Source organism: Coregonus clupeaformis, unplaced genomic scaffold (genome assembly GCF_020615455.1).
Source record: "Coregonus clupeaformis isolate EN_2021a unplaced genomic scaffold, ASM2061545v1 scaf2392, whole genome shotgun sequence".
Lineage (NCBI taxonomy): Eukaryota > Metazoa > Chordata > Actinopteri > Salmoniformes > Salmonidae > Coregonus > Coregonus clupeaformis.
This window is the reverse complement of record NW_025535846.1, coordinates 54,474-78,603: the sequence shown is the minus strand read 5'-3', so window position 1 is coordinate 78,603 and position 24,130 is coordinate 54,474. Positions and strand designations below refer to the sequence as shown.

General features: G+C 42.4%; 1 pseudogene; it reads left to right on the top strand.

Moving 5' to 3' along the window:
- The first annotated feature begins 2,213 nt into the window (after positions 1 to 2,213).
- Positions 2,214 to 2,388, top strand: LOC121558715 (annotated as a pseudogene).
- Positions 2,389 to 24,130: the final 21,742 nt, after the last annotated feature.

Sequence of the window (24,130 nt, the reverse complement as noted above, 5' to 3'; positions counted from 1 at the left end):
TCGGCCTTTTGGCTAAGATCAAGTGTAGTATCTGCCGCGCACTGGACACACCGGTTCCCGTTCCTGCACAAGAGAGAGGAGAGAGCGGTGTTTTGTTAAAACTGTGACAGGCTCTTTTTCCAGTTTAAAATGTCTTAAAAACTTTTGGAGCTGTGCATAGTGTGTGGGAGCAGGAAAGAGACTGGGGCTCGCAGGTCGACTGGGATCAGCCTCAGAGACCTGAGGTAAGACCCCAGCCAGAACCGTGCGAGGGCCTGGGTCTTGTTGCTGACCGGGGAGGTGGCAGAGTGAGATGTAACGCTGTGTAGGGCTGCCCAGGAACAAGTAGAGGTCAGGCAAGCCTTTCCCCCCCTTGAACCTGGGCCTCTTTACCACCTCCCTCCTCAGTCTCTCCCACTTGCTTCCCCACAGAAAATAAAATAACATCCGGTCCAGAGCTAAAAGAGTTGTTCGTGGTGGGATAAAAACAGAACTGATCAATAAAAGGACAGGTAAAATCACAGCCTTGATGATTAAAACCTTGCCCTCTAAAGTCAGCTGTCTCAGTCCCCAAAACCCTAGTCTCTGTCTAACTGTCCCTAACATCCCGGTCCAATTACCACTACCTCCTCCCTCCCTGTCAAATTTAACCCCTAGAACCCTAATGTCCGTCATCCTAACAGTCAGTGGTAGTCCTGTCAAGTCTGAGTCTGCCCACGGTCCGAAAAATTGGGCCTCTGTCTTGTCTCTGTTCAGTCTCGCCCCAGAGGCTCGTCCGTACCAGTCAGTCCTGTCCAGAGTCCTGTCAAGGATAAAAGGTCAGTGCATAAAATGTTGACGTCGTCCATGTAAAACGCACTTGGCGGTCATCCCCCACTCCCCGGGATACCCACCCCACTGATCCGTTGGTCCCTTCTCAAGACCTGTGCCAGTGGTTCTATGCAGGCCACAAACAGGAGGGGAGATAATGGACATCCCTGACGGACGCCGCAGTGTACTCCCACTGCTCTTGACAAATGCCCATTTACAAGGATTCTGCTGGTGATGTCCCCATACAGCAATCCCACCCAAGCTAGAAACCTTTCAGGGAACCCCATTTTTGCAGTACCTTGAAGAGGTACTGGTGCGAACCCGATCAAAGGCTTTCTCAAAATCTAAATTTAGGACTATAAGCCGCATGTTTCTGTCTCTCGCATAACAGATGGCATCTCTGATCAGTACTAGGCTGTCCGTGATCTTCCTTCCCGGAATGGCACAGGCTTGATCCGGGTGGATCACCCTCCCCTATAGAGCCCTCAACGGTTTGGCGCAACGTGTCCCATCCTGCTCTGCTGAATCGGCACCGTGACCTGTCCTGGATGGTCGCCCACGAGATCCTCCCGGTCAGGGCCGTTATGCACTCCGGGGCATGGCGAGACATCCGCGTGCCCCCGACCAGGCTGCGGCCAAGAAGAGTCGGTGAGGCACTTGCTCTGGGAGTGCAGAGCCGCACGGGACCTGTGGAAGGAAGCAGGCCCCCTGATCTCCCCACGCCTGCCAGCAGGGGAGGACCTAACGTCCCAGCTCGTGCTGTATGGGGTGGGCCGAAGGCCTATTACAACAAAGGCCTTCACACAACTCTGGCCCACCCTCACGTGTCTGAAGGACGCACTGTGGTCCTCCCGCAACCTGCTGGTAGGGAAACAGGTAGAGACCACCCCCAGGCAGTGGCTTTAGTAGCCACGAAGCCCTGGGGTGAGTACGAACGACAGGGGGCCTCGACCCCAGGCGAAGGGTCCCCCACAACACCCAAGGTCCCGGCGGCCACGGCCTGACAGCGCTGCGGCGCCTAGGGCGATGCGCCTAGGGGGGGAGTCTCCTCTGGGCCCCGACGGACGGGTACGGAGTTGATTCAGGAAGAGCAAGAGGAGGCTTTTTCGATAAGGACTCACCCCAGTTTTTTGCACAAAGGACCGAAGACAGCTTTTTTAACAAAGTGACTTTTGACAGGCTTCTTATGTCTTAAAAATGTTTTTACTTTGTTAAAACATGTACACACATTTTAAAATGGCTTTTATTAATTGGCTTTTACAGGAATGGGTACTTTTATGTAGGATTGTTTTATTGTTTTAAATAAACAACATGTACCTTTTAAATGTAACTGTAATGTAATGCTGATTTGAATGCACTTTATGCCGTTTTTATGTGTGTAAATGTATTTAAAATGTGAGCTGTTTTAAAGGAAATGATCAATAAAAACTTTTCCAAAAAGAAAAAATCTGTTCTTATCAGTTTAATATCGATACGTCCCTATCTGGGGACCATATATTAAATTGATTTTTGGAACAGGGAGATGGAATAGGGGCTTGCTCCGTCCACTCCACGCCATCGACCTGGTATTGCAGTACCTCCAGGAACGGTGCACCCCCTGTCATTGTAAAGATAAATCAGGCAAAGACAACAGAATTGCTTTGTTATATTCAATTAGGATCACGATGTATTTTATATTTTCACGTTTGACAATCTTCATCTCAATGTCAATGATGGCTAGAAAGTGATGGTGAAGTCAGTCACTGTTATATTGACTATGATAGCTGATGTGAATGAGTGCGTTAATCATCTAATCAAATCAATGTTTATTCGTCACATGCACAGGATACAGGGTGTAAATGGTACAGTGATAATGCTTTAAAGATAATGCTTTAAAAAAATCTTGGCATAGATTGGGAGTTTATCAACGTTGGGAATAACCACTTTTGACTGTTACAAAGTAACACATTTGTAGGTTCAGTAAGTCACGTGGTCATCTGCCCTCCAATCGGAAATGACAGAAAGCGTTTATAAATTAAATCCAGATTAACAGCTAAATCGGAATAATAATATATGAAATACGGGTGGGGGAATCAATTTGGAGATAATAATATTGACATAACATTTGATCTTATATCAAATATCTCTGGTAGCGTTGATGCCACAAGGGAACTGAGCAATTGTCCACTTGGTGGCGCAAGTGTTCCACTGACCGTCGCATTTGAATGTTGAACCACTTGACTTCCATACATCATCAACGCAAATAATATGAACAATAAAAATAGCCTGTTTTTATTTTACATGTCTGTAGAGCCTTGTACGATAAGACCACGGTGAAGAGGCCTTCATAAAGTTGCCGTCCTAAATTACTAGAGGCCAAACTTCAAAGATGTCCATGGCACTGGACTGCAGTAAGAGCTAGGCCTACAGTGCGGCCTACGGAGCGGTCCTGGTGTATGACCCTGGCTGCCTAAATGTTTCCTCCACATAATAAACTGTCACAAACATGGCACTTTAGAGGGTTACTTTTACAATTAGCCTTCACTGAGTCACTACAACAAACTTCCTATCATGGACATGAAATGCCATTAGGCCTAATGAAGATACTGTATATGTAAGTTACTTAGTTGGTATCTTGTGAATCAACTGGTATGCGCATCAGGGTTTAATATTTCCCCGGTGTTTTACAAATGTTCCATCCCGAGAATAAATCACTCTTCTCCCGGGTAACCCGGTATTTTCCGTAAAACCGGAAGTGTCATTCAAAAGCATTATAATGCTTATAAATGTCTGGATTTGATTAGAGCTTTGATCAGCATGAAAATACAAACCTGATGCTACCTGAGCCTGATCAGACATATATTAAATACATTTTATAATACATTTTACAAATCCAAATCCCAGATGAAGAATAAGACACTATTTCAAAGCATAGTACATGTAATGTTAGCCAAGTACAATGTAATTACTAGTTGTTACACAGGATTTAGCTATTTAAAAGAAGTGTATCTTTGGGAGTACTTGTAATTAATCTGTACAGTGCATTACCCATCCTGACAACCTGCCCCTCAATTTAAAGCTTGTGGAAGTGACATCCAAGTGGGAGAATAAATACACTAGTACACCACAGAGTATCTGTATAAGAAAATCATTCAGAGCACACTGTGCTGCCAATCACAGTGTAAGGTGCGACATTTTGCGGGTGTGGAGAGCTCGTTAGAGGATAGAGGAAGCTTGCCTTGAAGCGCTGGGCATCGTATTATGACCTGCATTATCTGAATTAGGCCCACAGAATTATACCTACAGAGGAGCGGCTTCTATGGAGGAACTTTGAATGTCTTTGAACTTCAGAGTTGGTTTAACGTTGGAACAGAGCAGATAATAGCTAGCTAACAACCTTGTTTGTGCCGTGCAGCACTATAATTAAAAACAGGTCGTACCTTTTTGTCGTTAATAAATCCAATGTGAAACGTGGTGACTATAGTATCCTTAACTAGCATTGAAAAAGTTCATCCATTCTTCTCAAATTAAACATATCTCCCTAATTTCTGAATCATGCTTGTAACGTTGTCAGTCGGATACAGTAACCTATGCTTCAGAGGGGAGGAGCAGGTAGTTTCCACACGCACACCCACTGGCAAAGGTTTCCATTCCAGCTGGAAGGCAGAAACTGGAATACGTTTCTAGAGTGAGCTTTCCCAGCTAACAAAATTACATTCCAGGACGTGACCAAAGTTATTTTAGTCCCTACATAAGTCATGATAACGTTATTGTGAAACGTTCCTTCTACGTAGCTGTGGTGTCCGCTGACAAAACTTACGTCCCAAGTCTTTTCAGGACGTAGAAATGTGGGGGATTTTAAACCGTTAAATATGTGTATTTTAAGTCAACCTCATAACGTTGCTAAACGTCAGAAAGTACGTTGAGAGCCCCATAAAATGCAGTTTCTGGTAACGTAACTTTCGTCAGTGGGTACCTATAGTACCAATAAGGCACGTAACAGTGTGATGGGGACAAGGACATTCCGGCTGGCCAAACCCTCCCCTAACCTGGACGACGCTGGGCCAATTGTGCATCACCTCATGGGTCTCCCGGTCGTGGCTGGCTGCGACACAGACAGGTATCGAACCAGCATCTGTAGCAACGCAGCTGCGTGCGAGTGTCTTAGACCACTGCGCCACTCGGGAGGACCCTTAAGACACGTCATTTAATCTACCCTGAACATATACACAGTGTCCTGTCGGTAGGTGTCCACTGACGAAATATGCAAAATGCCAGAAAATAAGTTATTTTTTACATAAACTGTATCACAATAGATTCGTAAACAAAATCACAGCAATAAGCTCAAAATAACAAGTCAGTAAAAACATGAACACTGCACTCCAATCAAGAACTGTAAAACTGATTAAAGCTAAAAGTGAATAACTATGTTATGTTTATTCAGGTGCTGCTGCTCCATCCTCATCCACGGTGTCTTCCTCGACCCGCTCCTGGAAGTCAAAATAACACAAACTGGTCATTATTTTCCGTAAACAAATTATCAAAATGCCGGTTTAACGTCGACTCCCTACTACATTCATTTTTAAGCACAATCATTTAGTTAAATTGACCGACTGGATTAAAGTGAAGTAAAAAGGCCATTATCCTCTATGGCCTCCATAACTTGGTTCAGAGCAGTCCTGAACTCTGTACGGATCATCTCCAGTTTCATCATTATCCTCTATGGCCTCCATAACTTGGTTCAGAGCAGTCCTGAACTCTGTACGGATCATCTCCAGTTCCACCATTATCCTCTATGGCCTCCATAACTTGGTTCAGAGCAGTCATGAACTCTGTACGGATCATCTCCAGTTCCACCATTATCCTCTATGGCCTCCATAACTTGGTTCAGAGCAGTCCTGAACTCTGTACGGATCATCTCCAGTTCCACCATTATCCTCTATGGCCTCCATAACTTGGTTCAGAGCAGTCCTGAACTCTGTACGGATCATCTCCAGTTCCACCATTATCCTCTATGGCCTCCATAACTTGGTTCAGAGCAGTCCTGAACTCTGTACGGATCATCTCCAGTTCCACCATTATCCTCTATGGCCTCCATAACTTGGTTCAGAGCAGTCCTGAACTCTGTACGGATCATCTCCAGTTTCACCATTATCCTCATCTCCACTGCTTGAAGATCTGCAAAATAATAAAGAATCAACAGTTTTGCTGCAAGCAGCGTGACAATACAAGCCATGAGTACCAGGCAGGACATGTATCAAGGCCATGTGAAATACCGCGATCAAAATATCCACCCTTCATATATATTAGTAGTATTGATAACCATGTATTTGCTGACAGCCAAACAATTTGGAATTGATGTTGACAATACAAGAGAAGCAACATGTTGTAACATATAGGCACATATAACTTGTGTGTGAAACATTGTATTGTATTCTTATGATTGGTAGGGGGTTATTATGTCTGAGTGAATGGGCTGCTTCTACTTTAACATCATGCTGTGTGACTTGTCTTTCTGTCGCCCTATGCGTTTTACATAAAGTCTCCTACATGGAGTGTCTGCTTCTCTGTCTGCTTCTCTGTCTGCTTATCTCTCAGGCCGTCTGCTTCTCTGTCCTTTATCGGACAGGCAGTCTGCTTTCTCTTGTCGGCTTATCGGTCAGACCTTCTGCTTCTCTTGTCTGGCTTATCGGTCAGACCGTCTGCTTCTCTGTCGGCTTATCGGAACTACAGAGTTGGTTAAACGTTGGAACAGAGCTAATGTTAGCTAGCTAGCTAACAACCTTGTTTGTATAGTGCAGTGCAGCACTATAATTAAAAAGAGGTCGTACCTTTTTGTCGTTAATAAATCCAATGTGAAACGTGGTGACTATAGTATCCTTAACTAGCATTGAAAAGGTTCATCCATTCTTCTCAAATTAAACATATCTCCCTAATTTCTGAATCATGCTTGTAACGTTGTCAGTAGGATACAGTTACCTATGCTTCAGAGGGGAGGAGCAGGTAGTTTCCATATGCACACCCACTGGCAAGGATTTCCATTCCAGCTGGCAGGCAGAAACTGGAATACGTTTCTAGAGTGAGCTTTGTTGCGATTTTTGTGGGACTGGAGAAAAATACCCGGAAAGGAAAATAAGCATGGAGATGATTCCATGCTTTTAAAATAACTGTGCTGTTCCTAAAAAGTATAGATCTTTCCCTGAACCGGTTCCAATCCTAGAGAAATTATGTGGGCTAATAAACTATAAAGGGAAATAAATTGCTACAGTTTACACTTTTTTTTTAGTAATTTAATGAAATGTTGTAATCTGATCTCGGAATGCACGGACCGTTAGTAGTGGGGGAACAGGAAGTTCCGGGCAGGCGGGCGCCATTCTTCACAATAAAGAAAGCGCCAGAACTGTGCAGTCAAGAAGATAACCTTTGTGTCCGTTTCTATTTATTACTAGAGGTATGTAATAGCACGTTTAAACTTTCTAATGTCGAAAGAACATACCATGCTAGGTAACACATCCGTTAAGGTATTATCACGTTTGTTAAAGGTTTGATGTGTTATTTTTGTGTCAAACCGAGTGAGTGAAAGAACGTGATAAAAACTATTTTACAAGTCACATAGCTAGAGATGTTGGGTTTGTCTAAGTGAATGTACATTATTTTCTCATGTTAGTTTAGTAAATAATCAATTTATTTGAGATTTTGAGTTCGTTTTGCATGTTATTGGTTTTGTGTAAAATTCACAAGCTGGTAAAATGGCGGCGTCCTCTCGGTCAGCGTCAACGGACTTCAGTGAGGACAGTGCGGGTGCATCAGAGACAATTTCACGGTCGCACTACTGTTTTGAAGATGAATGTAATGATTATCAGTTTTCTACATGTGTACTAATATTCAGACACATTCTGTTGTTTCTGTCTTTATCAATAAATGTTGCAATGGTGTGAACAGGAAATACAATTGGTTTTGATTGAAGTAATAGAGTGAAGACAAGGTTCTTCAGGAAATTAGCACACAGTGCTGTCTAAAACAAACTGTAACCTTGTACTAAATGGTTTTTGAGTCATTTATGCGTTTATCTACTATAGGTTAGGGATTAGCTCAAAAGTATTGTGGAGCTCCTGCACCTTAATATAAACAGTACCGGCACCCAAAATGAGTATTAGCACTGTAATGATGTCATGTCATAGGATTGTGAGGACAGGGAAAGAGTTAAGAGATGAGTGGTTTGGGGCCATAAAGTCTACATTCCTTATGTCAAAGTAGATTAGAGATGTTTAGAATAGCATGAGTGATGGGCAGGATAGTGACTTGGGGTAAAAGTGATGAACATCAAAGACAGGGAGTTCCCATGGAGACTTGCCAGATGTATGCCAGCAGAAGGGTAATGAAGGCTATATAAGGTAGAGTGTCTTCTTTGTTAGTTAGTTCGTAGCATCAAGGGCAAAGCTCTGGTCTTTGCTGTCACGAACCCGGTACCGATCATTAAATAATTGTATTAACTTTCTACAAAGTGTCTCAGTATAGCCTTGCATCCTTGATTCTTTGAACACCCGAGAAACTCATCATAACAAGCACCTATTTCAGTCCAAGACAAGCACTGAATTAGATAATTGAACAAGAAATTTTTTTAGAGAATAAAGAAAGTGCCAGAACTGTCAAGACAATAACTTTTTGTATCTGTTTCTCTTTATTACTACTGGCCGATTCAGGTAAGTCTGAGGCCGGTAACATCAACAGTGAGGACAAAACCCAGCCTGCCTCTCTCCTTCCACACTGAGTCCAAACCTACAGTCACTGGGTCCTGATTGTGACAGTGGAGCCCAGTTTACTGCAGGATCCAGAGATGGCATCAGTGAAGCTGGAAGACTGCAGTCAAACACTGGAGCTGAATGTCAACATTAAAGATGAAGAAGAGGAGGATAAGATTGGGAAATCTGTTTCTCATGGTAAGAGCAGGTTCTATCTAATTAAGTTTGTTGGACATGATTTGGAAAGGCACACACCTGTCTATATACAGTGCATTCGGAAAGTATTCAGACCTTGACTTTTTCGACATTTTGTTACTTTACAGCCTTATTGTAAAATTGATTAAATTGTTTTTTCCCTCATCAATCTACACACAATACCCCATAATGACAAAGCAAAAACGTGTTTTTATCAGTTGTTGCAAAAACAACAACAACTGAACAATCACATTTACTTAAGTATTCAGACCCTTTACTCAGTACTTTGTTTAAGCACCTTTGGCAGTGATTACAGCCAAAGTCTTAATGTGTATGATGCTACAAGCTTGGCACACCTGTATTTGGGGAGTTTCTCCCATTCTTCTCTGCAAATCCTCTCAAGCTCTGTCAGGTTGGATGGGGCGCGTCGCTGCACAGCTATTTTCAGGTCTCCAGAGATGTTCGATTGGGTTTAAGTCGCGGCTCTGGCTGGGCCACTCAAGGACATTCAGAGACTTGTCCCGAAGCCACTCCTGCGTTGTCTTGGCTGTGTGCTTAGGGTCGTTGTCCTGTTGGAAGGTGAACATTCGCCCCGGTCTTGAGGTCCTGAACGCACTGGAGCAGGTTTTCGTCATGGATCTCTCTGTACTTTGCTCCAATCATCTTTCCCTCGATCCTGATCAGGCTCCCAGTCCCTGCTGCTGAACAACATCACCGCAGCATGATGCTTCCACCACCATGCTTCACCATAAGGATGGTGCCAGGTTTCCTCCAGATGTGATGCTTGTCATTCAGGCCAAGAAGTTCAATCTTGGTTTCATCAGACCAGAGAATCTTGTTTCTCATGGTCTGAGTCCTTTAGGTGCCTTTTGGCAAACTCCAAGCGGGCTGTCATGTGCCTTTTGCTGAGGAGTGGCTTCCGTCTGGCCACTCTACCATAAAGGCCTGATTGGTGGAGTGCTGAAGAGATGGTTGTCCTTCTGGAAGGTTCTCACATCTCCATAGAGGAACTCTGGAGCTCTGTCAGAGTGACCATCATGTTCTTGGTCAACTATATAGACAGCTGTGTGACTTTCCAAATCATCTCCAATCAATTGAATTTACCACAGTTGGACTCCAATTAAGTTTTAGAAACATCTCAAGGATGATCAATGGAAACAGGATCCACCTGAGCTCAATTTCGAGTCTCATAGCAAAGGGTGTGAATACTTAAGACCTGCTGTATAACGCATAGAATTAAAAAGGTATTGTCAAATATTATTCATTCTAATCAGAGATAATATAAGGCAAGTATTGGAAACAATAGAACACTATGGAAAATATGGGAAACCAGGCCTGCTATTCATAGCAGACTTCGAAAAGGCATTTGATAAAGTTCGACTGGGGTTTATATATAAATGCATGGAGCATTTCAATTTTGGAGAATCTCTTATAAAATGGGTCAAAATCATGTATAGTAACCCTAGGTTTAAAATAGTAAATAATGGCTGTTTCTCAGAAAGTTTTAAACTGTCAAGAGGAGTGAAACAAGGTTGTCCACTATCGGCATATCTATTTATTGTGGCCATCGAGATGTTAGCTATTAAAATCAGATCCAATAATAATATCAGAGGATTAGAAATACAGGGCTTAAAAACAAAGGGGTCATTGTACGCTGATGATTCATGTTTTCTTTTAAATCCACAACTAGAATCCATCCACAGCCTCATAGAGGATCTAGATACATTTTCTAACCTCTCTGGATTACAACCAAATTATGACAAATGTACTATATTACGTATTGGATCACTAAAAAATTAAAAATTTACATTACCATGTAGTTTACCAATAAAATGGTCTGATGGTGATGTGGATATACTGGAATACATATCCCAAAGGAAATAAATGATCTCTCTTCAATACATTTTAATAGAAAGTTAGCAAAAATAGATAAGATCTTACTACCATGGAAAGGAAAATACCTGTCAATTTGTGGAAAAATCACCCTGATTAACTCTTTAGTATTATCCCAGTTTACCTATTTGCTTATGGTCTTGCCTACGCCTAGCGAACAGTTTTTTAAATTATATGAGAAAAAATATTCAATTTTATTTCGAACGGCAAGCCAGACAAAATTAAAAGAGCATATTTATATAATGAATATGAATTCGGAGGACAGAAATGATTAAATATTAATTAGACCTATCACTAAAAGCTTCAGTCATACAAAAGTTATACTTAAATCCGAACTGGTTCTCAAGCAAATTAGTAAGATTGTCTCACCCAATGTTCAAGAAAGGCCTTTTTCCCTTTATTCAGATTACAACCTCTCACTTTCAGTTATTTGAAAAGGAAATAATCTCCCAAATGTCACTATTTCTAAAACAAGCCATAGAAAGTTGGTTGCAATTTCAATTTAATCCTCCAGAAACGACAGAACAAATAATGCAACAAATATTGTGGTTAAATTCAAATATACTAATTGACAAAAAAACGTAATTTTTTGACAGAATGTTTAAAAAAAGGTATAATCTTCATAAATTATATCATTGGTAGGACTGGTGGAGATATGTCGCACATGCAGCTAACAAAAACATATGGAAATGTCTGCTCTACCCAAAATTACAACCAAATAATTGCAGCCTTACCGCAAAAGTGGAAGAGGAAAGTGGAAGGGGGAGAAAGTAAGGAACTTGTCTGTCGGCCTTGCATTAAAGAACATAATTGGTTAAGGAAAACTGTGATAAATAAAAAAGTATATCAGTTTCACTTAAGGACCAAAGGATTGACAGCCGTCCCATATAGATTACAAAATAGTTGGGAAGAGATCTTTGACGTACTGATCCCATGGCATAGTGTTTATGAACTGACACGCAAAACGACACCGGATTCAAAAATTAGAATTTTTCAATTTAAATTATTATATAAAATTCTTGCTACCAATAGAATGTTATTTATATGGGGGATACAATCTTCCCAGCTCTGCAGATTTTGCTGTGAAGAGACAGAATCATTAGATCATTTGTTTTGGTTCTGTCCATTTGTAGCTTGTTTTTGGACACAGGTCCAGGAATGGCTAAAGGATTGCAATATTTACCTGGAACTAACCTTGCAGATAGCATTACTGGGTGATCTGAAAAGTCATAGTCAATCAATCAATAATATAATAATACTTTTAGCAAGGTTCAGAACTTTTGTAAAACATCACAGTACGGTTGAAATATATATGGCAAATAGAAATCCTATATGGATGGTGTTAAGAGATGGGAGGTATTGAATAGAGTTGAAGGATGGGACTAATAACAAATAACAACAAAGATGGCTAATGATGTAAGCATACTGTGTCCATAATAAGTATATAGGTTGTATGTTGGGAGCTTTTGGGAAAGAGCACAGTTAGAAAGATATGGCATATAGAAGCAAACCGGATGGACATCATGAAAATGATCGGAGAGGTTGAGAGTAGAAGAAGTTCAGGAGCAAAATATATATATATATATATATATATAATAGCTAAATGTTTTAATATAAATTTAACTCTGTCCATAAGGTGTAGATAGTAAGTATAGACCGGAAGTAGAGGCCTGGGCATTGTTGTTCACTAATTTACTCCAAGTAGGGAAAGGATGGTGGGGTTGAAAAGTAATAAAGGGGAGTGTGTATATACAATAATAAATAAATAAAATATATATATATATATATATATATATATATATAAATAAAAAAACATGGGGGATTGGAAGTGATGCAGACAATTACATTGATAGAAGATACAATCTATCTACAATATTAAGCTGATCCCCCCAAAAAAAAATAAATAAAAATAAAAGTACTGAGTAAAGTCTGAATACATTTTTTTTTTTTTATTGTTATTTTTGCAAAAATGGTGTCTTAAAACGTAGCGGTCAAACAGGGAAATGCTTCCAATCATTTTTCATTTTTATTCATTTTAGAAACACTTAAAATGAGGGCTGTTTTGTGTAGGCTTACCCTGGCGTGACTTTTAGCAATATATTCGGCTCTATTTCCTCTCAGATTATAAAACTCTAATTATCATAAAAGTAGACATCATGCAAAACAACAAATCACTGCAATCTCCTGCACGTCATCTCTAGCTGACACCTTTGCTAACAGGTATTGTGTCAATTTAAAACTTGCACAAGACAGTTCACAGAATTAACCATTTAAATAAATGTAGCCTGTTTATTCATTACTAAATTTAGCTAACATTATATAGTTAACCCAGAGATCCTTACATTTGACTCGATTCGGCAATTTTGTCCAGATCATCATGGCATTTGTAGTTCTTTATGATAGCCACATTAGCAGCTTATTAAATGTAATTTTTTGTAGGGGGTAAATACAGGCGAAAATATTGATAAGTCACCTTGTCCTAGAGAGATTGACACGGTTATCAAAACGCCACGCCAGGGTAAGCCTACACGAAACACAGCCCTTATTTTAAGTGTTTCTAAAATCCCCTATGGGAAAAATGAATACACACATTGGTGTGCAGCTACATGAAGCTAGTGGGGTGTGGATGAGCTGAGACACGTGGTAAGATGGCGGACAATAAAAAAAGTGGAATGGGGGATTGCAGTGGGGGATGCACAAACCTTCTGGAAGATCTGATGAAGGAGAAGATGGTGGACAAGGAAAAAGGAGAAAAGTGGAATATGTTTTGAGTGAATATGGAATGGAAGATCACACAGAACTTTTAGAAGAGCTACAGGAGGAAAGTGAACGTGACGAGAGTGAGGATGAATTAACTGTGGTGGCAGGTGCAGTGATGACCGCTGAGAAGGAGCTGAGTGTTGAGGGAAGCAGTGTGGTGAGGGAGGTTATCGTCTAGTGTATAAAGAGGGATACGTCCTCCAGTAGCTCAGAGATGGAACCTGGTGAGAGTGAGGATGAATTACCTGCGGTGAGGAACTCCGAGTTCGGGCCTCGTTCCAAGGATGATAAGGATGATTCTGGCCCAGTGGGAGTGGGCGCTGCGGATTACGTGATTAGAGACAGGAATTGTGACTTGAATTGCTCTCCGGAACAGGGTGGCATTGAAAGGAGTGATAACGGGGTTAGGTTTAAGTGTTTAGGATGAGCAGTTGAAATGGAAGATTCCAGGTGTCTGTGACACCCTCCGTTTGGTGAGACGTAGATCCGGTGTAGAGCGTGGGGAAACAGAGAATACATTATCTGTCATGCTGGATTTTGATACATAGTCTCTGCCAGATAAGGTCAAGGTAGGAAGTGTCAGTTATCCCGTGAGCGATTCTGTTCTGTAAATACTACAGTGTTTTAGGTGTGAAGTTTATGGGCCTGTTGCAGCAGTGTGTAGGCATGCGATGCCTAGATGTGACAAGTGTGCAGGAGGGCATGAGATGAAGAAATTTGTGGTATCGGTGGAGAAAGTTCTGTGTGTTAGTTGTGGGGGTGCTAACGGGCTGGAGATCTGAGGTGTCAGGTGAGAGAAAGGCAGATTGAGGTTGCCAGGGTTACAGTAGTACAGAAAGTGTTGTATGCCAAAGCAGTGAAGAGAGTGGTAGAGGAAGATGAGTACAGGGTGAGGGATCTTGAGAGGATTCCTATGAGTAAGCAGAGACCAAGAGAGAGTGATGGGAAGAATATGTGCTTCAGTAAGGTGGGCATTTTTTTAGCATTTATAGCAATGGTTGTCAATTGTACTGCAGAAATGGATCGAAAGTCCCAGAAAATAGAGGCTGTGGTGGCAGCATAAGAGAAGTACTTGGGATTGCGAGGATTTACTGCAGAACAGCTGCAGGGCGTGTTGAGTGGTAGTGGTCTGGCGTAGGACTAGATGGGGTTAAATAGTGGAATGGGGTGGTGGGTTTTGTCGTGGAAAATCGCCACGAAGGGACTCAAAGTCAAACTTAAAAAAATAATATTATTTATCAGCAAGCTGGAGAGGTTCCAACAAACTTAAAAGCACCATAGTACACGTCGGTCGGGAGCTCTGCCGGGGCAGTCCCGTTAGTTGTCCTATATACTGCTTACACAGACAAGTTATATTTGCATGATTTTAGCTTTATTAATAATTAATTAATCGTTAACATTTGGTTCCTGCATGTGACCGACCAATACCTCACAAGGCTTCTTCTCTCCAAGCTGAGACCTTGAAACTGAGATATCCCTTTTGGATCCCAGAACAATGTTCTGGGCGTACTGCCAATTGGTCTGAGGAGGTCAGTCATCTGCACGAACCAAGAACATTTACCCTCACATTTTTTAGAGCAGGCTAATACTTGGCAGGTGCAATTTTGTATTAATTACTGTATCAATGAATTTAATGTATATAGGCTGTGAATGGCCTCACACACCAGTACAGTAGGTGGCGGTGTATGCACCTAAAAGTTGAATGCGCTCCGCCAACCAAATCCCAAGAAGAAGGCTCTATGGAGAATGTGAAAAAGGAGCAGCGTTCATCTTTATTATTGATGTTTGATGAAGAGTATCTACCACCCTATGTAAAGCTGGGATATATAATATACCCCATAAGAGACTTTGTGTAAAACCTGATGCAATGCAAGAAATTTAAAAAGTTTGGCCACATGTCAAGTGTTTGCAGACGGAAGGAATATGTTATTGAAGAGCATGTGAATGTAAAATGTTGTAACTGTGGTGGGGGTCATATTCCTGAATTCCCAGAGTGCCCTGTTAGGGTGAAAGAGGTTGAGGTGTCAAGGATCAGGGCTGTACAGCAAATCTCCTACCTATGTGGAGGCGGTGAAGAGAGTTATAGGGGCAAGAGGCCACAGTTCTGAAGAAGATATGGCGGTGGATGCACTGCAACCAGTTGCAAATAATGTATGTCAATCAAGTGGAATATGTTACACTTTAAGCATCAGTTGTCAGAGCACCTTACCGATCACTGCACCTGTACACAGCCCATCTGAAATTAGCCCGCCCAACTACCTCATCCCTATATTGTTATTTATTTTGCTCATTTGTACCCCAGTATCTCTATTTGCACATCATCTCTTGCACATCTATCATTCCAGTGTTAATACGGAATTGTAACTATTTTGCACTATGGCCTATTTATTGCCTTACCTCCATAACTTGCTACATTTGCACACACTGTATATATATTTTCTGTTGTATTTTTGACTTTATGTTTTGTTTACCCCCATATGTAACTCTGTGTTTTTATCGCACTGCTTTGCCTTATCTTGGCCAGGTCGCAGTTGTAAATGAGAACTTGTTCTCAACTGGCTTACCTGGTTAAATAACGGTTAAATAAATAAATAAATAAAAAAAGTGTTCTTGATACACTTATTTTGAAGGTGGATTTTTTAGTATTTATAGCCACAGTTATTAATTGTACTGCACAAGAAGTCCAAGATGCTGGACATCATTATATCTGCAGCTGAGAAGTTTTTGGGCCTCCAAGACTTCACGGCAGAAGCCCTGCAAGGACTACTGTTGCCAGAAAATGTTCCGCCCTCAAAGGATCCTTCTGAGCCTGTGAATGGACCTGATTAGAACAGAAAAGCTGATTTCAGTTCAATTTAAATTTCGTTATTGATAGTTTGTATAATTTTTTGGGGGAAATACTGTATACACTGAACAACCATATAAACGCAACATGTCAAGTGTTGGTCCCATGTTTCATGAGGTGAAATAAAAGATCCCAGAAATGTTCTAGACACAAACTTATTTCTAAAATGTTGTGCACAAATTTGTTTACATCCCTGTTAGTGAGCATTTCTCCTTTGCCAAGATAATCCATCCACTTGACAGGTGTGGCATATCAAGAAGCTGATTAAATAGCATGATCATCATTACACGGGTGCACCTTGTGCTGGGGACGAGTAGCTGAGGAGGTGCTTGGCAGCATCTAATGGGGATCCCTAACAAATACAAAAATGCCACTCTAAAATGTGCAGGTTTTTCACACAACACAATGCCACAGATGTCTCAAGTTTTGAGGGAGCATGCAATTGGCATGCTGACTGCAGGAATGTCCACCAGAGCTGTTGCCAGAGAATGTTAGGTTAATTTCTCTACCATTAGCTGCCTCCAATGTTGTTTTAGAGAATTGTGCAGTATGCCCATCCAGCCTCACAACTGCTGACCACCGTGTATGGTGTTGTGTGGGCGTGCGGTTTGCTGATGTCAATGTTGTGAACAGAGTGCCCCATGGTGGTTATGGAATGGGATGGCATAAGCTACAGACAACTAATACAAATGCATTTTATCGATGGCAGTTTGAATGCACAGAGATGCCATGACAAGATCCTGAGGCCCATTGTCCTGCCATTCATCCACCTCCATCACCTCGTGTTTCAGCATGATAATGCACAGCCCCATGTCGCAAGGATCTGTACACAATTGAACATGCTGAAAATGTCCCAATTCTTCCATGGCCTGCATACTCACCAGACATGTCACCCTTTGAGCATGTTTGGGATGGTCTGGATCAATGTGTACCACAGCTTGTTCCAGTTCCTGCCAATATCCAGGAATTTCCTAGAAGCCTAGAGTCCGGGAAAAATTTGTTATTTTATAAATGGATTTCATGCAATTCTATATCATTTTAGATGACTGGAGACTTTCACATACTCTTTTTTAATACCTCACAAATGACCAAAATGAAAGGGTACTTTCACACTGAGAATCTGAGATCAATAACCACGACCTTATCTTGAATCCATCAATAGCTTAGGCCCCTACAGTGAGGAAAAAAGGATTTGATCCCCTGCTGATTTTGTATGTTTGCCCACTGACAAAGACATGATCAGTCTATAATTTTAATGGTAGGTTTATTTGAACAGTGAGAGACAGAATAACAACATAGAAATCCAGAAAAACACATGTCAAAAATGTTATAAATTGATTTGCATTTTAATGAGGGAAATAAGTATTTGACCCCCTCTCAATCAGAAAGATTTCTGGCTCCCAGGTGTCTTTTATACAGGTAACGAGCTGAGATTAGGAGCACACTCTTAAAGGGAGTGCTCCTAATCTCAGCTTGTTACCTGTATAAAAGACACCTGTCCACAGAAGCAATCAATCAATCAGATTCCAAACTCTCCACCATGGCCAAGACCAACGAGCTCTCCAAGGATATCAGGGACAGGATTGTAGACCTACACAAGGCTGGAATGGGCTACAAGACCATCGGCAAGCAGCTTGTTAAGAAGGTGACAACAGTTGATGCGACTATTCGCAACTGGAAGAAACACAAAATAACTTTCAATCTCCCTTGGCCTGGGGCTCCATGCCAGATCTCACCTCGTGGAGTTGCAATGATCATGAGAATGGTGAGGAATCAGCCCAGAACTACACGGGAGGATCTTGTCAATGATCTCAAGGCAGCTGGGACCATAGTCACCAAGAAAACAATTGGTAACACACTACGCTGTGAAGGACTGAAAACCTGTAGCGCCCGCAAGGTCTCCCTGCTCAAGAAAGCACATATACAGGGCTGTCTGAAGTTTGCCAATGAACATCTGAATGATTCAGAGGAGAACTGGGTGAAAGTGTTGTGGTCAGATGAGACCAAAATGGAGCTCTTTGGCATCAACTCAACTCGCTGTGTTTGGAGGAGGAGGAATGCTGCCTATGACCCGAAGAACACCATCCCCACCGTCAAACATGGAGGTGGAAACATTATGCTTTGGGGGTGTTTTTCTGCTAAGGGGACAGGACAACTTCACCGCATCAAAGGGACGATGGACGGGGCCATGTACCGTCAATTCTTGGGTGAGAACCTCCTTCCCTCAACCAGGGCATTGAAAATGGGTTGTGGATGGGTATTCCAGCATGACAGTGACCCAAAACACACGGCCAAAGCAACAAAGGAGTGGCTCAAGAAGAAGCACTTTAAGGTCCTGGAGTGGCCTAGCCAGTCTCCAGACCTTAATCCCATAGAAAATCTGTGGAGGGAGCTGAAGGTTCGAGTTGCCAAACGTCAGCCTCGAAACCTTAATGACTTGGAGAAGTCATTAAGGTTTGATGAGATGTGTGCAAACCTGGTGGCCAACTACAAGAAACGTCTGACCTCTGTGATTGCCAACAAGGGTTTTGCCACCAAGTACTAAGTCATGTTTTGCAGAGGGGTCAAATACTTATTTCCCTCATTAAAATGCAAATCAATTAATAACATTTTTGACATGCGTTTTTCTGGATTTTAAAAAAATGTTATTCTGTCTCACTGTTCAAATAAACCTACCATTAAAATTATAGACTGATCATGTCTTTGTCAGTGGGCAAACGTACAAAATCAGCAGGGGATCAAATACTTTTTTCCCCTCACTGTACATGGTTTGACACCAGTATTGCCAGCATTTGTTTTATTCACTGGGCTATCTAGAGTGATCAGAGAGTAGACTAAAGAAGTGAAGTAGACAAACTGCCAATGTTTTAAAGTTCTATTAAATGAGTCTGTGTAGTTACTAACCCTTGTGATAGTGAGTGGAGGATGATATGGCTTCTACATCTGCATTGCTTGCTCTTTGGGGTTTTTGGCTGGGTTTCTATAAAGCACTTTGTGACAACTTCTGATGTAAAATGGGCTTCATAAAATACATTTGATTGACATGTATATCACACCAACTGACTGGTTCTTCTGATGTTGTTCACACAGGAGACCATGTTGAGACATTCTCTATATCCAGAGAGCAACAGCAGGAAGATCACAGAGCTAAGAGGTCTCACCACTGCCCACATTGTGAGGAGATTTTCCCAATTCTATCAAAGCTAAAAAATACACCTAAAAATACACACAGGAGAGAATCTTTATTCCTGTACTGACTGTGGGAAGAATTTCACTACATCACAGACTCTGACGGTTCATCAGAGAGTGCACACAGGAGAGAAGTCTTACTCCTGCTCTGACTGTGGAAAGTGCTTCAAAACATCAACTGAGCTAAAAGTTCATCAGAGAACACACACAGAAGAGAAGCCTTACTCCTGCTCTGACTGTGGGGCAAGTTTCTCTCATCAGAGCACCTTAAAACAACATAAACGTATACATACAGGAGAGAAGCCTTACTCCTGCTCTGACTGTGTAAAATGCTTCACAACATCAACTGAGCTAAGACTTCATCAGAGAACACACACAGGAGAGAAGCCTTACTCCTGCTCTGAGTGTGGGAAGAGTTTCTCTCGACAGGGCCCCTTAAAAATACATGAACGTATACACACAGGAGAGAAGCCTTACTCCTGCTCTGACTGTGGGTTAAGTTTCTCTCATTCTGGCAACTTAAAAATACATGAACGTATACACACAGGAGAGAAGCCTTACTACTGCTCTGACTGTGGGAAGAGTTTCTCTCGACAGGGCCCCTTAAAACAACATGAACGTATACACACAGGAGAGAAGCCTTACTCCTGCTCTGACTGTGGGTTAAGTTTCTCTCAATCTGGCGCTTAAAACTAATACACACGGAGAGAAGCCTTACTCCTGCTCTGACTGTGGGAAGTTTCTCTCAATCTGGCGGCTTAAAAACACATGAACGTATACACACAGGAGAGAAGCCTTACTCCTGCTCTGACTGTGGGGTAAGTTTCTCTCACTGGGTCAGAATTCACACAGGAGAGAAGCCTTACTCCTGCTCTGACTGTGTAAAATGCTTCACAACATCAACTGAGCTAAGACTTCATCAGAGAACACACACAGGAGAGAAGCCTTACTCCTGCTCTGACTGTGGGAAGAGTTTCTCTCGACAGGGCCCCTTAAAAATACATGAACGTATACACACAGGAGAGAAGCCTTACTCCTGCTCTGACTGTGGGGCAAGTTTCTCTCATCAGAGCACCTTAAAACAACATAAACGTATACATACAGGAGAGAAGCCTTACTCCTGCTCTGACTGTGTAAAATGCTTCACAACATCAACTGAGCTAAGACTTCATCAGAGAACACACACAGGAGAGAAGCCTTACTCCTGCTCTGACTGTGGGTTAAGTTTCTCTCATTCTGGCAGCTTAAAAATACATGAACGTATACACACAGGAGAGAAGCCTTACTCCTGCTCTGACTGTGGGAAGACTTTCTCTCAACTGGGCCACTTAAAAATACATGAACGTACACACAGGAGAGAAGCCATACTCCTGCAATGACTGTGGGAAGGGTTTCTCTCAGCAGGAAAGCTTGAAATCACACCAACGGATGGATACACACAGGAGAGAAGCCTTACTTCTGCTCTGACTGTGTAAAATGCTTCACAACATCAGCTGGGCTAAAACTTCATCAGAGAACACACACAGGAGAGAAGCCTTACTCCTGCTCTGACTGTGGGAAGAGTTTCTCTCGACTGGGCAATTTAAAAAGACACCAACGTATACATAAGAAGTGGTAGTGGATTGGATACACTCTATTGTAATCCTATTGTTTCTCACTGTGAGAGAACTGTGCAGAGGTACGGGAAAGTTGTAGAATGTTAGAATCTCTTAACTGATCAGTGTGCACCTTGTCAGTTTTGCAGTGCTTAGATAGCTCCTACTGTAAAGATAATGAGAGGTCTAGGATATTGAGGAAACCACGAGTACATGCATCCATGCCGTGTGTCAGCATTGCAGGATGGTGGTGGTGGTGTGGGGTGTGTTTTCATGGCAGACATTGGGCCCCTTGATAAAAGTGGAGCAACGTTTGAATGCCACAGGATATCTAAAAATCATTGTCAATCAGGTGCATCCCTTCATGGCAGAAGTTTTCCATCTGCAAATATATTCTTTCAGCTGGATTATGCCCCATGCAACAAGGCTTGTCCAGAAAAGGTTCCACGAACATGACAGTGAATTCAGGTTACTGCAGTGGCCTTCTGAGGCACCAGATCTCAAATCCAATTGTGCATCTGTTGTAGGAGATGGAACGAGCTAATCTGAGTAGAAATCCACTGCCAGACAACTTGACACAACTGTGGGAAGCATTGCAGTCAACATGGGCCAGCCAGCATCCCAGTGGAACGCTTTCGACACCTTGTAGAGTCCATGCCCCGACGAATTGAGGCTGTTCTGATGACAAAGACTATCAGCTGTTCAGAAATGACAGGTCCAGAGAGGGGATGCGAGGAGGGGGCGTGGCTATGTATGTGAATCACAGTATGCAGGCAAAGAGAAGAATAACTGACCTAGAGAAAGAAGAGTTTGAGTGTCTTCAGTTCCGTCCTAAACAACACCCCAGCTCAGTTTCATCTCTGGTAGTGGAGTGCTCTAACATCCACCATGGGCACATGACAAAACACTGCAGCAGAACACTGTGGATTATCTCATAATCACTGTCCATGTGATCAGGATGTCCTCTCCCCAAATAGGTCTCATCCTGTGTGGAGACTTTAATCACCTGCCCATCAAGATGCTGACAAACTCCCATCAAGACATGAAACAAGTGGTCAAAGGCAAGACCACAGAGGGGACTCCATCCTAGATCTGATCAACACAACCCACTGTACTTGCTCCTCTCAGATCCAGTGATCACAAATGTTTGCTGTTCTCTCCAAACACAACATCAGGAGGGAGAAGCGAGGTGCAGCGGAAAAAAGGACATCTGGTAACCCAGAACAGAAAGGAGACCTTTGCATGATGTATGGCCAGTACTGACTGGTCTGCCATATATGAGGTGGAGAGCATTGATGCAAAGGTGGAGACGTTCAACTCCCTGCATTCAAACTGCACTTGATGTATACATGCCAATAAGAAATAAGAAAACAACACTGGATCAGCCCTGGATGACTGAAAGAATAAAGGCTGCCATCAGGAAAATACAGAATATTTTCAACAGATGGGGAAAGACAATGACATGGAGAAAATACAGAAACACAGTGCAAATGCTTATCAAGGAAGCAAAGACAAGCTACTACAAAACTGAAATCCAGGACCTAAAGAAGAAAAACCCTAAGGAATGGTGGGACTTCATTAACAAAGGACTGGGACCAAAGAAAACATCAGGAGGGAGAATACAGGTCGAGGGAATTGAAGACGACGACGTGGCTGATGTTTTGAATGGCTTCTTTGCTGAGACATGGACAAGCACCACACCTCTTGCCATCTTCCCCCTGCCCATGTCTACAAGGCAGGTTGAGCTGTGCAGCATTGGCCAGTTAAAGCAAGCTCTGACCAGACTCAGCCCACGTAAAGCATGTGGGCCTGATGGCATTCCAGCCTGGCTACTAAAAGAGCATGCAGAAGATCTAGCCCCTGTCATCAAACACATTGTTAACACCTCCTGCTGGCAGGGGACAGTTTTATCTGAGTACATGAATCAGTATGACTACCTCCCAAAGTCCAGCACTACTACCGCCCTTGTGAAAGCCACACACTCCCTGGCTGACAGCTACAGACTCCATAAAACCAACAATGGTGAGTGTGTTACTTGCTGATGTGTCCAAAGCCTTTGATCGAGTCGATCACGCAAAGTTCCTGCAACATCTGTCTGACATTGAACTGTGTCCATGGTTACTAGCCTGGCTCCACAGCTACACCACCGAAAGAGGGCAGAGGGTGATGGCAACTGGCACATTTAGCCCTTGGTCAGAGGACCATCCACAACCTGCACCACTAATCCTAGGAGGACAGGAAGTACCAGTGGTAACAACAACCAAGTATCTTGGTTTTCATCACTCTAACCTCAGTGGTGACACGTGGAGCAGCCAGTGAGAAAGGCCTCAAAACGCCTTTTTGACATTTCTTGCCAGTTATGTCCTACTGAAGATCTGGTCACAGTCTATAATACACTGTCCAGGCCTTGTCTGGAATACGGTGGAGTGCTGTTAGTTGGATGCAGTAAAAAGCAGCAGGCCCAACTAGACACGGTGCAGAGGAGGGCCTTGAGGATCATCTCCAGAGGTGGAGCAGTCCAACCACAGCTCCCGTCACTGCAGAGCAGGCGAGAACAGGCTGCAGTGCACCTGGTGAAGGACATGCACACTCTTGACCGTCCACTGAATGACCTGCTCCCTCCAAAAAGAGGTAACTGCACCACCAGGCTCCTGAGAAACAGCCACAAACTGTCCTGTCTAACTGCCCGTACAAAACGCCTGCGAAACGCCACTCTACCCACTGCTATCAGACTGCATAATAACTCCAGCTCTTCAATGGTTTTCCCCAAAACTCTTTTTTTTTTTATCACATTTTAATATTTCAATTTCCATCATGAAAAATGTCCTGTAATGTTTCAAGTGTTCTGTATTCTACTTATGTCACGTATTGTGTTATGTATTTAACACATAGCCTAGTGGTTAAGAGTGTTGGGCCAGTAACTGAAAGGTCGCTGGTTTGAATCCCGAGCCAACTAGGTCAAAAATATGTAGTTGTGGCCTTGAGCAAGGCAGTTAACCCCAATTGGTCCTATAAGTCGCTCTGGATAAGAGCATCTGCTAAATTACAAATATGTAATGAAAAATCATGTTTGTACATGAATTTGTGCTGGGCAACCTCTTCTTCTCTTGTGTATAAATATAACAAAGTGTTTAAAGTGAAAT